This window comes from Salvelinus namaycush, unplaced genomic scaffold (assembly GCF_016432855.1).
Source record: "Salvelinus namaycush isolate Seneca unplaced genomic scaffold, SaNama_1.0 Scaffold441, whole genome shotgun sequence".
NCBI classification, from domain to species: Eukaryota; Metazoa; Chordata; class Actinopteri; order Salmoniformes; family Salmonidae; genus Salvelinus; species Salvelinus namaycush.
Window position 1 is genome coordinate 44,039 of NW_024061133.1, and position 12,391 is coordinate 56,429.

At 41.0% G+C, this 12,391-nt stretch overlaps 1 long non-coding RNA gene across 1 annotated transcript; it reads left to right on the forward strand.

Annotated features, from left to right (window-relative positions):
- The first annotated feature begins 8,227 nt into the window (after nucleotides 1-8,227).
- LOC120041326 lies at nucleotides 8,228-12,175 on the forward strand. Its single transcript, XR_005475876.1, has 3 exons — nucleotides 8,228-8,270; nucleotides 11,735-11,851; nucleotides 12,143-12,175. It is a non-coding gene; the product is annotated as an uncharacterized LOC120041326 (long non-coding RNA).
- Nucleotides 12,176-12,391: the final 216 nt, after the last annotated feature.

A 12,391-nucleotide genomic window follows, 5' to 3' on the forward strand; every position in this document is an offset into this window, starting at 1 on the left:
TTAACACTGGAGTAATAAATCATCAGATGATCATGTGCAAGAAGAGATACTGGTGTGCAAAAGAGCAGAAAAGTAAATAAATAAAAGCAGTATGGGGGGTGAGGTAGGTAAATTGGGTGGGTAGTTTACAGATGGACTATGTACAGCTGCAGCGATCGGTTAGCTGCTCGGATAGCAGATTTTTAAAGTTGTTGAGGGAGATAAAAGTCTCCAACTTCAGAGATTTTTGCAATTCGTTCCAGTCGCAGGCAGCAGAGAACTGGAAGGAAAGGCGTCCAAATGAGGTTTTGGCTTTAGGGATGATCAGTGAGATACACCTGCTGGAGCGCGTGCTGCGGGTGGGTGTAGCCATCGTGACCAGTGAACTGAGATAAGGCGGCACTTTACCTAGCATAGCCTTGTAGATGACCTGGAGCCAGTGGGTCTGACGACGAACATGTAGCGAGGGCCAGCCGACTAGGGCATACAGGTCGCAGTGGTGGGTCGTATAAGGTGCTTTAGTAACAAAACGAATGGCACTGTGATAAACTGCATCCAGTTTGCTGAGTAGAGTATTGGAAGCTATTTTGTAGATGACATCGCCGAAGTCGAGGATCGGTAGGATAGTCAGTTTTACTAGGGTAAGTTTGGCGGCGTGAGTGAAGGAGGCTTTGTTGCGGAATAGAAAGCCGATTCTTGATTTGATTTTGGATTGGAGATGTTTGATATGAGTCTGGAAGGAGAGTTTGCAGTCTAGCCAGACACCTAGGTACTTATAGATGTCCACATATTCTAGGTCGGAACCGTCCAGGGTGGTGATGCTAGTCGGGCGTGCGGGTGCAGGCAGCGAACGGTTGAAAAGCATGCATTTGGTTTTACTAGCGTTTAAGAGCAGTTGGAGGCCACGGAAGGAGTGTTGTATGGCATTGAAGCTCGTTTGGAGGTTAGATAGCACAGTGTCCAAGGAAGGGCCGGAAGTATATAGAATGGTGTCGTCTGCGTAGAGGTGGATCAGGGAATCGCCCGCAGCAAGAGCAACATCATTGATGTATACAGAGAAAAGAGTCGGCCCGAGAATTGAACCCTGTGGTACCCCCATAGAGACTGCCAGAGGACCGGACAACATGCCCTCCGATTTGACACACTGAACTCTGTCTGCAAAGTAGTTGGTGAACCAGGCAAGGCAGTCATTAGAAAAACCGAGGCTACTGAGTCTGCCGATAAGAATATGGTGATTGACAGAGTCGAAAGCCTTGGCCAGGTCGATGAAGACGGCTGCACAGTAATGTATTTTATCGATGGCGGTTATGATATCGTTTAGTACCTTGAGCGTGGCTGAGGTGCACCCGTGACCGGCTCGGAAACCGGATTGCACAGCGGAGAAGGTACGGTGGGATTCGAGATGGTCAGTGATCTGTTTGTTGACTTGGCTTTCGAAGACCTTAGATAGGCAGGGCAGGATGGATATAGGTCTGTAACAGTTTGGGTCCAGGGTGTCTCCCCCTTTGAAGAGGGGGATGACCGCGGCAGCTTTCCAATCCTTGGGGATCTCAGATGATACGAAGGAGAGGTTGAACAGGCTGGTAATAGGGGGTGCGACAATGGCGGCAATGGCGGAATATATAAGGTCCAGCAGTTGACAGTGTATGTCAGAGCAAAAATCAAGCCATGAGGTCGAAGGAATTGTCCGTAGAAACATGGTTGTGTCAAGGCACAGATCTGGTGAAGGGTACCAAAACATTTCTGCAATATTGAAGGTCCCCAAGAACACAGTGGCCTCCATCATTCTTAAACGGAAGAAGCTTGGAACCACCAAGACTCTTCCTAGAGCTGGCCGCCAGGCCAAACTGAGCAATCGGGGGAGAAGGGCTTTGGTCAATTCAAAAATGCTCTATTCTGAGAACTTCTTTTAATCACAGAGTGGAAAACATAGAACCATACTGTGGGAATCACAATTATGGGTGTATTCTGGAATAAGACAAACCTATAAATAGAGTTGGAGTCTGAGTGTGTGTGCACACAGCCACCTCTTTAACCACTCTTCAAAATATTTGGCAGCCTTTGAGATGGAGAGGCAGGAGAATGAGTGACAGAACAAGAGTCTAATAAAAGCATGGCTTCTCTCCCACTCCTGCTCACAGCAGCAGTGCAGTGGAGTAGCTTCAACAGCCATAGGCCCAGGGATTTCACATCACATTCCATGATGCAATGCAGAATACGGCTTCACACAGAACAATCACCAAACCCATAAGATAACACTTCACACAGCACAGCCAAACATCATGTATCACATGAAGAGGCATGTGTGTTCTCCGGACGTGATACCTTGTCACGGACCTGCTGTTTCGATCTTCGCTCTCTCTCCCTCTCCCCCACCTCTTTCTCTCTCTCTCTCTACCACACCTGCTGTCTCGACCTCTGAATGTTCGGCTATGAAAAGCCAACTGACATTTACTCCCGAGGTGCTGACTTGTTGCACCCTCTATAACCACATTATTTTTGACCCTGCTGGTCATCTATGAAGAACTTTGAACTACAGTACTTGAAGAACAATCTGGCCTTAATGGCCATGTACGCTTATAATCTCCACCGGCACAGCCAGAAGAGGACTAGCCACCCCTCAGAGCCTGGTTCCTCTCTAGGTTTCTTCCTAGGTTCCGGCTTTTCTAGGGAGTTTTTCATAGCCACCGTGCTTCTAAATCTGCATGATGATGATGAGCAGTACAGCTACATTTCCCCCAGGCTACATGAATATAAAGAGACAAGAGACAAAACAATCATAATGAATCAGATTACATGGCCCCCAGGCTACATGAATATAAAGAGACATGAGACAAAACAATCATAATGAATCAGATTACATGGCCCCCAGGCTACATGAATATAAAGAGACATGAGACAAAACAATCATAATGAATCAGATTACATGGCCCCCAGGCTACATGAATATAAAGAGACATGAGACAAAACAATCATAATGAATCAGATTACATGGCCCCCAGGCTACATGAATATAAAGAGACATGAGACAAAACAATCATAATGAATCAGATTACATGGCCCCCAGGCTACATGAATATAAAGAGACATGAGACAAAACAATCATAATGAATCAGATTACATGGAGTGGGGGACCTGATCCTAGATCATAATGAATCAGATTACATGGAGAGGGGGACCTGATCCTAGATCATAATGAATCAGATTCCATGGAGAGGGGGACCTGATCCTAGATCATAATGAATCAGTTTACATGGAGAGGAGGACCTGATCCTAGATCATAATGAATCATATTACATGGACAGGAGGACCTGATCCTAGATCATAATGAATAAGATTACATGGAGAGGAGGACCTGATCCTAGATCATAATGAATCAGATTACATGGAGAGGAGGACCTGATCCTAGATCATAATGAATCAGATTACATGGAGAGGAGGACCTGATCCTAGATCATAATGAATCAGATTACATGTAGAGGGGGACCTGATCCTAGATCATAATGAATCAGATTACATGGAGAGGGCGACCTGATCCTAGATCATAATGAATCAGATTACATGGAGAGGGGGGACCTGATCCTAGATCATAATGAATCAGATTACATGGAGAGGAGTACCTGATCCTAGATCAGCACTCCTCCTCTGGGTATGAAACCAAACACATAGTTGTAAAATCTAGTTACAGCAGGTATTTACTGCCATCTAGTGGAAGATACCAATAAAACACTTTATTACCAGGGTGGGGAGACGGCTGAGCTGAAACAGAAAGTAAAGTTGTTCTTTTGGAAAGGATCCATTTTGAGGACAGAGCTAAAAAACGCGAAATGGAGAGAACTAAAAAATAAAGTAAGTATCTTTGAACAATAATCTATTCTAAAGGACAGAGTAAGAGAATGAATACCTGGAATTAGATATTACTAGTTAGTAGAACTGCTACTTGAGCTGAGTTGCTGACAGACAGCAGTTTTCAAAGTGTAAACTAATCAGTAGGCCTACATGTTATCAGTAAAATGTCTGGTAAAGATGGTGGAGGAGCTTTTCAATTATATGGTTTTATGTTTATCTCAGGGTTTCTCAATCCTTTAGTTCTTACCAGCACTTACACACCTGATTCAACTAATCATCAAATATTTTAAGACAGTTTAATATTTGAGGCATACAAATGAACATTCTCAAATTAAAACCTTTTCGGTTTGTAGGACTGCTTACAATTATTAAAGTCCGACAGTAACTCACATTTTGGAGGAAAAAAACACAGCTTAACTTGGTTTCGAGTAAATTATATGTTTATCAAAAATAATGTAAGAGAGATGTCTTGAAGAAACGCGTATGGGTTTAGAACTCTGTGTCTCAGTGCGCTGCGACAGTGGGAAGTTCGTTTTGCATGGCCCGGTGCTACAGGGGAGTGGACATTTATTTTAAGGACCAATGGAATGGTCTAAATTGTGTAAACTCTGTTCACCCGGGGATCCGGGCAATGCAAAACTAATTCACCCAGTGACCGTTAGTTTATTTCCTGATATGAAATGTAAAGTAACTTTGTAGCCGACGCAGTTCCAGAATGTCTGTTGAAACTGTGTCTCATATGGAACGTTAGAACAGTGGTGGAAACAGAACTCAGTTCTCAAACTGGAGTAAAAGGAAAGATTCCTTCATAGAACATGACTCAAGTAAAAGGGAAAGTCACCCAGTAAAATACTACTTCAGGAAAAGTCTAAAAGTATTTGGTTTCAAATATAGTTAAGTATCAAAAGTAAAAGTAAAGTAGTAATAATTTAAAAATCATTTTATTAAGCAAACCAGACAGCACAATTTTCTTGTTATTTTAATTTACGGATAGCCAGGGTCACACTCCAACACTCAGACATCATTTAAAAACAAAGCATTTGTGTTTAGTGAGTCTGCCAGATCAGAGGCAGTAGGGATGACCAAGGATGTTCTCTGTTTAGTGAGTTCGCCAGATAAGAGGCAGTAGGGATGACCACGGATGTTCTCTTGAAGTGTGTGAATTGGACCATTTCCTGTCCAAGGAGTACTTTTGGGTGTCAGGGAAAATGTATGGAGTAAAAAGTACATCATTTTCTTTTTGAATGTAGTGAAGTAAAAGTAAAAGTTGTTCAAAATATAAATAGTAAAGTAAAGGACAGATTCCCCCCAAAATAACTTAAGTAGTACTTTAAAGTATTTTTACTGAAGTACTTTACACCACTGCATTAGAAGACCGATAAATGTGTTGATTTGAAGGAAAGACGGGCAGATTCTGGTAGGTAGGCTACGAACTATTATAAAGTTAGGTCGTCGTCAGACATTCAACAGTCACAGTAGGGTTGAGCTACAGTATGATCACTAATCATGCCGACCAACCTGATGGTCTCTGTTGGAAATGTTGTGAAAAGTATCTGGCCCAGGCTATAAATATCTGGCATTACTCATCTCATATGTATCTACTGTATTCTATACTATTCTACTGTATCTTAGTCTATGCATTACTCATCTCATATGTATATACTGTGTTCTATACTATTCTACTGTATCTTAGTCTATGCATTACTCATCTCATATATATATACTGTATTCTATACTATTCTACTGTATCTTAGTCTATGCATTACTCATCTCATATATATATATATACTGTATTCTATACTATTCTACTGTATCTTAGTCTATGCTGCTCAGACATTGTGACCAATAACATTTGATTTGATTTAGATTAGGCTATATACACTACATGACCAAAAGTATGTGGACACCTGCTAATCAAACATTTCATTCCAAAATCATAGGCATTAATATGGAGCTGGTCCCACCCTTGCTGCTATAACAGCCTCCACTCTTCTGGGAAGGCTTTCCACAAGATGTTGGAACATTGCTGCAGGGACTTGCTTCCGTTCAGCCACAAGAGCATTAGGGAGGTCGGGCACTGATGTTGGGTGATTAGGCCTGGCTCGAAGTCAGCGTTCCAATTCATCCCAAAGGTGTTCGATGGGGTTGAGGTCAGGGCTCTGTGCAGGGCAGTCAAGTTCTTCCACACCAATCTCGACAAGCCATTTCTGTATGGACCTCGCTTTGTGCACGGGGACATTGTCATGCTGAAACAGGAAAGGGCCTTCCCCAAACTGTTGCCACAAAGTTGGATGCACAGAATCGTCTAGAATGTCATTTTTATGATGTAGCGTTAAGATTTCTCTTTACTGGAACTAGGGGGCCCGAACCATGAAAAACAGCCCCAGACCATCATTCCTCCTCCACCAAACTTTACAGTTGGCACTATGCATTCGGGCAGGTAGCGTTTTCGAGGCATCCGCCAAACCCAGATTTTTCTGTCGGACTGCCAGATGGTGAAGTGTGATTCATAACTCTAAAGAACACGTTTCCACTGCTCCAGAGTCCAATGGCGGCGAGCTTTACACCACTCAAGCCGATGCTTGGCATTGCGCATGGTTATCTTGTGTGCGGCTGCTCGGCCATGGAAACCCATTTCATGAAGCTGACGAACAGTTATTTTGCTGACGTTGCAGTTTGGAACTCGGTATTGAGTGTTGCAACCAAGGACAGACCATTTTTATGCGCTTCCGCACTCGGCGGGCCCGTTCTCTGAGCTTGAGTGGCCTACCACTTCACGGTTGAGCCGTTGTTGCTCCTAGATGTTTCCACTTCACAATAACAGCACTTACAGTTGACCGGAGCAGCTATAGCAGGAATTTGAAGAACTGACTTTGTTGGAAAGGTGGCATCCTATGACGGTGCCACGTTGAAAGTCACTGAGCTCTTCAGTACTGGTCATTCTACTGCCAATGTTTGTCTATGGAGATTGCATGGCTGCCTGTCCGACTTTATACACCTGTCAGCAACTGGTGTGGCTGAAATAGCCGAATCCACTAATTTGAAGGGGTGTCCAAATACTTCTGTATATATAGTGTACATGCTCTGTCCTGCTATTGGTAGGCCAATAACATTATGTGAACTGACCTGAACAGGTTTAGACTGGTCATCTATGATATGTAGGCTATATCTGAGGTATAGACTTTTATCTGCATATCACTAACAAACTGCTATTATACATTATAACCTAGCCTACTTTACATAATATAACATCTACATATCACTAACAACCCACTACTATACATTATAACCTAGCCTACTTTACATAATATAACATCTACATATCACTAACAACCCACTACTATACATTATAACCTAGTCTACTTTACATAATATAACATCTCTTACTTGTTGCAAAAAACCTTTCTGAATGGATCAGTGATTTCCCCCTCAGATCATTCATGTCCATTTTAGCACTTCTGTCTACATTCTCAGATACATTTAGAAAATAACAGATTGAAAGACAATAAATAGCCTGCTGTTAGTGAATACAAATAATTGTGAGACATGGCCTTGTGTTGCTGTACTGTCTATAACTACCTTAACAAACAGTGACTTATTATTATTGACAGTTACCATGGAGATGAAATGTCACAACTACATGTTCATGTGATGCATTAAATCACCTGACTGTTTCGATATGTCTGTTAAATGTTTAAATGTTTTTTTTCTCAAAGAGATAATGAATACATGAGAACAAGAATTAGTTGTCAACATGCTGTGTTAGGTGTTAACCACAACCAACATGTTGGATCTCTGTTTAGTTGTCACTGTGTTAACCACAACCAACATGCTGGATCTCTGTTTAGTTGTCACTGTGTTAACCACAACCAACATGCTGGATCTCTGTTTAGTTGTCACTGTGTTAACCACAACCAACATGCTGGATCTCTGTTTAGTTGTCACTGTGTTAACCACAACCAACATGCTGGATCTCTGTTTAGTTGTCACTGTGTTAACCACAACCAACATGCTGGACCTCTGTTTAGTTGTCACTGTGTTAACCACAACCAACATGCTGGATCTCTGTTTAGTTGTCACTGTGTTAACCACAACCAACATGCTGGACCTCTGTTTAGTTGTCACTGTGTTAACCACAACCAACATGCTGGATCTCTGTTTAGTTGTCACTGTGTTAACCACAACCAACATGCTGGATCTCTGTTTAGTTGTCACTGTGTTAACCACAACCAACATGCTGGACCTCTGTTTAGTTGTCACTGTGTTAACCACAACCAACATGCTGGATCTCTGTTTAGTTGTCACTGTGTTAACCACAACCAACATGCTGGATCTCTGTTTAGGGGACAGTGCTCTAAAATGAGTCTCTCTGGGGAGAGAGAGGAGGGGGGCCCTGCCTCTAAAATGAGTCTCTCTGGGGGACATGACACCAAAGCTAAGAGGTAAGATGACAATTTTATGAAGATTTGATTACGTTTATTTCAAAAATAAATAGCTATCTTAAGATGAATGCACTTACTGTAAATCTCTCTGGATAAGAGCATCTGCTAAATCAGGGGTTCTCAATCCTGGGTCTGTGGAGGTACTGCAGGGGTTCTCAATCCGGGGTCTGTGGAGGTACTGTAGGGGTTCCACGGCACCCTGACTGTACTCGTTACAATGTGAGACATTTGATAGAATTTTCACATGACACGACCACGTTGCCTACTCTTAATTATTGCCTAATATGTTGGCATGCATACATGTTTTTAACCAATTCTGATGGTTGTTACAAGCAGAATTTTGACAATATTACCGTTATATCAACACACTCTTCACACCCGTTTAACAACTCTAAATATCTTTGGCATAGTAGCATCAAGTCCCTTGCCAATAATGTTGCCTACAACGTTGCATACAATGTTCATTTTCATGGAACACATATTATGCCCTAGATGCTTTCAATTGCCCAATTTATAGCCACGCCCAATTTAGGATAATTTTTTAACAACGTGATGTTGTGCTCCACTCAGAGTGCAGAGTGGGATGAAGTGATCTTGGGGAACAACAAAGGAGTTAGCTATGGTGTTGAGATGCCAAAGTTTATTGTTCAATTGTTCAATTAGCTTTTTTCTTTACGGTCAGGGACAGTATGAGTGTAGACAGATCCTTTTCACTCTCTATCCTTGTTTCATTTTGTGGTTCACCTGATTCATCATCATCCTCGAGACGAGGGACAGACGAATGACCTGCTAGCTAGCCAAGCTAGTCGGTACAGCTAGGTAAGCTAGCTAGCTACTCTACCAGCAGCATCCTAGTTATCCTAGCTAGTCGGTACAGCTAGGTAAGCTAGCTAGCTACTCTACCAGCAGCATCCTAGTTATCCTAGCTAGTCGGTACAGCTAGGTAAGCTAGCTAGCTACTCTACCAGCAGCATCCTAGTTATCCTAGCTAACCGGTACAGCTAGGTAAGCTAGCTAGCTACTCTACCAGCAGCATCCTAGTTACCATAGCTACCACTACATCATCACCGGCTGCCTGCATTTCTTGTGGACCGATGGAGCTCCCCGGTTGTTTCTTTCAACTGTTAAATATCGTGGAGGGCTTCTCCCTCTCATTGACGGATGCTGGCTACCTCTGTCCGGTTCTCTCTTCACTAGATGGACGGTAACTTTAGTGTTTAACTTCTCTGTGTCCAAGGACCGAACATTTGAACATTATTTCCAGGACACATTTTTAACAATGTTTTTTTTTTAACTAGTGCATCCGCGAGAAGCAGAGTGACGTCACAAGCTTTTTAGCGGGGCTGAGTTGACTGTGAGAACCTCAACCTCAGTATACATGCATTATAAAAAGTATTCTTAATATCTGATATTGCAAGTAAACAACCTCGGAATAGAAAATACAAGAGTGTGTCTTCCAGCCCACCAATAAATTACATCATGCAACCCTCACGGTTAGTTAATTTACCTCAACATGCCCCTTGAGAAGGCAGAGTGACGACACAAGCTTTTTAGCGGGGCTGAGTTGACTACTTGCGAGAGGAAGAGTGGGTCGATGCTGGTTGATGAATTTGACAATGAATGTACTGGGAAAATACGTTTTTCTCGACCAGAGGTGACTGAATTAATGTTCAGGCTTATTGATAATTGTTACGGTAAATAAGTATAACTTCAAAACATGAGCTTAAAAACAGGTGATAATTAACATGAATCATCATTATATTACTTCACAGTAATCTGTTAAATGCTTCCAGGGATAAAACTAATCTTCTGAAATGTCATTTGTGGTTTTATGCTGCCATCTATTGGAAATATGTAGCAACTGCAGTAGTACTGAATAATGTTTATTTCCTCACTAAAGTAGTAATTACTCAGTAGTAATTGCAAAATATAACATTTTCGAGTTCATTTTACGACTGACATAAACCAAAAGTACAAAACATTTAGTTAATTATATATATATAAAACTATTTATTTAGATGGGTGACATTAACTGCCAAAGTAACAGCCCTCTAGATAAAATACATTTTCTCAAAAGTGAGGTTACAAGTTTATCATCTTGTTCCCCCCCAAAAAAATCTAATCAAATGTATTTGTCACATACAGATGTATAGATGCGAAATGCAACTATCTTGTACCATCATCTATCTCTGAGGCTCTCCAATGTAAAAAACATAATTTAACATGTTGCTACATGAGACCGAATCGAGCCGGTCGGTCACATTTCACTGTGTAAAACCTAGCAGTACTACTGATTTCTCTGAGAGTGGGGCAGATATATATTATTACTGTGTAAAACCTAGCAGTACTACTGATTTCTCTGAGAGTGAGGCAGATATATATTATTACTGTGTAAAACCTAGCAGTACTACTGATTTCTCTGAGAGTGAGGCAGATATATATTATTACTGTGTAAAACCTAGCAGTACTACTGATTTCTCTGAGAGTGAGGCAGATATATATTATTACTGTGTAAAACCTAGCAGTACTACTGATTTCTCTGAGAGTGAGGCAGATATATATTATTACTGTGTAAAACCTAGCAGTACTACTGATTTCTCTGAGAGTGAGGCAGCTACATATTATTACTGTGTAAAACCTAGCAGTACTACTGATTTCTCTGAGAGTGAGGCAGATATATATTATTACTGTGTAAAACCTAGCAGTACTACTGATTTCTCTGAGAGTGAGGCAGATATATATTATTACTGTGTAAAACCTAGCAGTACTACTGATTTCTCTGAGAGTGAGGCAGATATATATTATTACTGTGTAAAACCTAGCAGTACTACTGATTTCTCTGAGAGTGAGGCAGATATATATTATTACTGTATAAAACCTAGCAGTACTACTGATTTCTCTGAGAGTGAGGCAGATATATAGTATTACTGTATAAAACCTAGCAGTACTACTGATTTCTCTGAGAGTGAGGCAGATATATATTATTACTGTATAAAACCTAGCAGTACTACTGATTTCTCTGAGAGTGAGGCAGATATATATTATTACTGTGTAAAACCTAGCAGTACTACTGATTGCTCTGAGAGTGAGGCAGATATATATTATTACTGTGTTAAACCTAGCAGTACTACTGATTTCTCTGAGCGTGAGGCAGATATATATTATTACTGTGTAAAACCTAGCAGTACTACTGATTTCTCTGAGAGTGAGGCAGATATATAGCATTTAGAAAAAAAAGATTATTCTGAAATACATGTCTGTCATTGAACATGATGATGACATCATGACATGATTAGATAGTGAAAAAAAACACTCTTTTCATAATTTCTTTAAACAACAAAAGCTAATTTACGAACATTTCTGAAAATGGATATATAGCGTTTTGTAATGAAACTCTTCTTATGTTTCCCCATCTGAGCTCAGAGTAGATGAGAGATGTAATGTTTGTCTCTGTTGTGTTGAAGTCCAATCAAGCAGGAGAGACCAGCCTCCCCTGTACCCAGCTGTGTGTCCATGAAGAGTGACCGGTCTATGGAAGAACCTATATTCTTTAGAGAGAGAGACTTTTCTACTGAACAAAGGTAAGAAGAACTCATGGGTCATGGTCAGTGAGTTAAACAACACTGTCTCTAGTCATTTCTCCTCCCATTTTCCCATTTATTTTAGTTGTTTTCATAATCCATAAACTAATCATTGTGTCCATTTTCATAGTCCTAAAACAATATTAAACAAACACAACGTTCCCTCCCTGTGTGTGTGTGTATGTTTGTGTGTGTGTGTGTGTGTGTGTGTGTGTGTGTGTGTGTGTGTGTGTGTGTGTGTGTGTGTGCACTCCCTGGATGAGGAGATGTAATCTCATGTTTTGTCCACAGAAAACAACAGGAGAGATCAGAGTCAGAGATGCTCAGTGGTCAGTCTTCCCAGAGTCATCAAACAGACCTGGCCTCCATATTCAGTGTATGTGGTCCTGTTATGTACATTTGTTTTTGTTTACCTCAAGTAAAGTTGATCTGTCAATCATTCATTAATGTGTGAATGAGAAATCCTTTCTTCTCTTGCTTAATTAAATTATTTACTTGATTTATTTCAGTTGCTTGAAGAGAAAATTATGACGTTTGTGA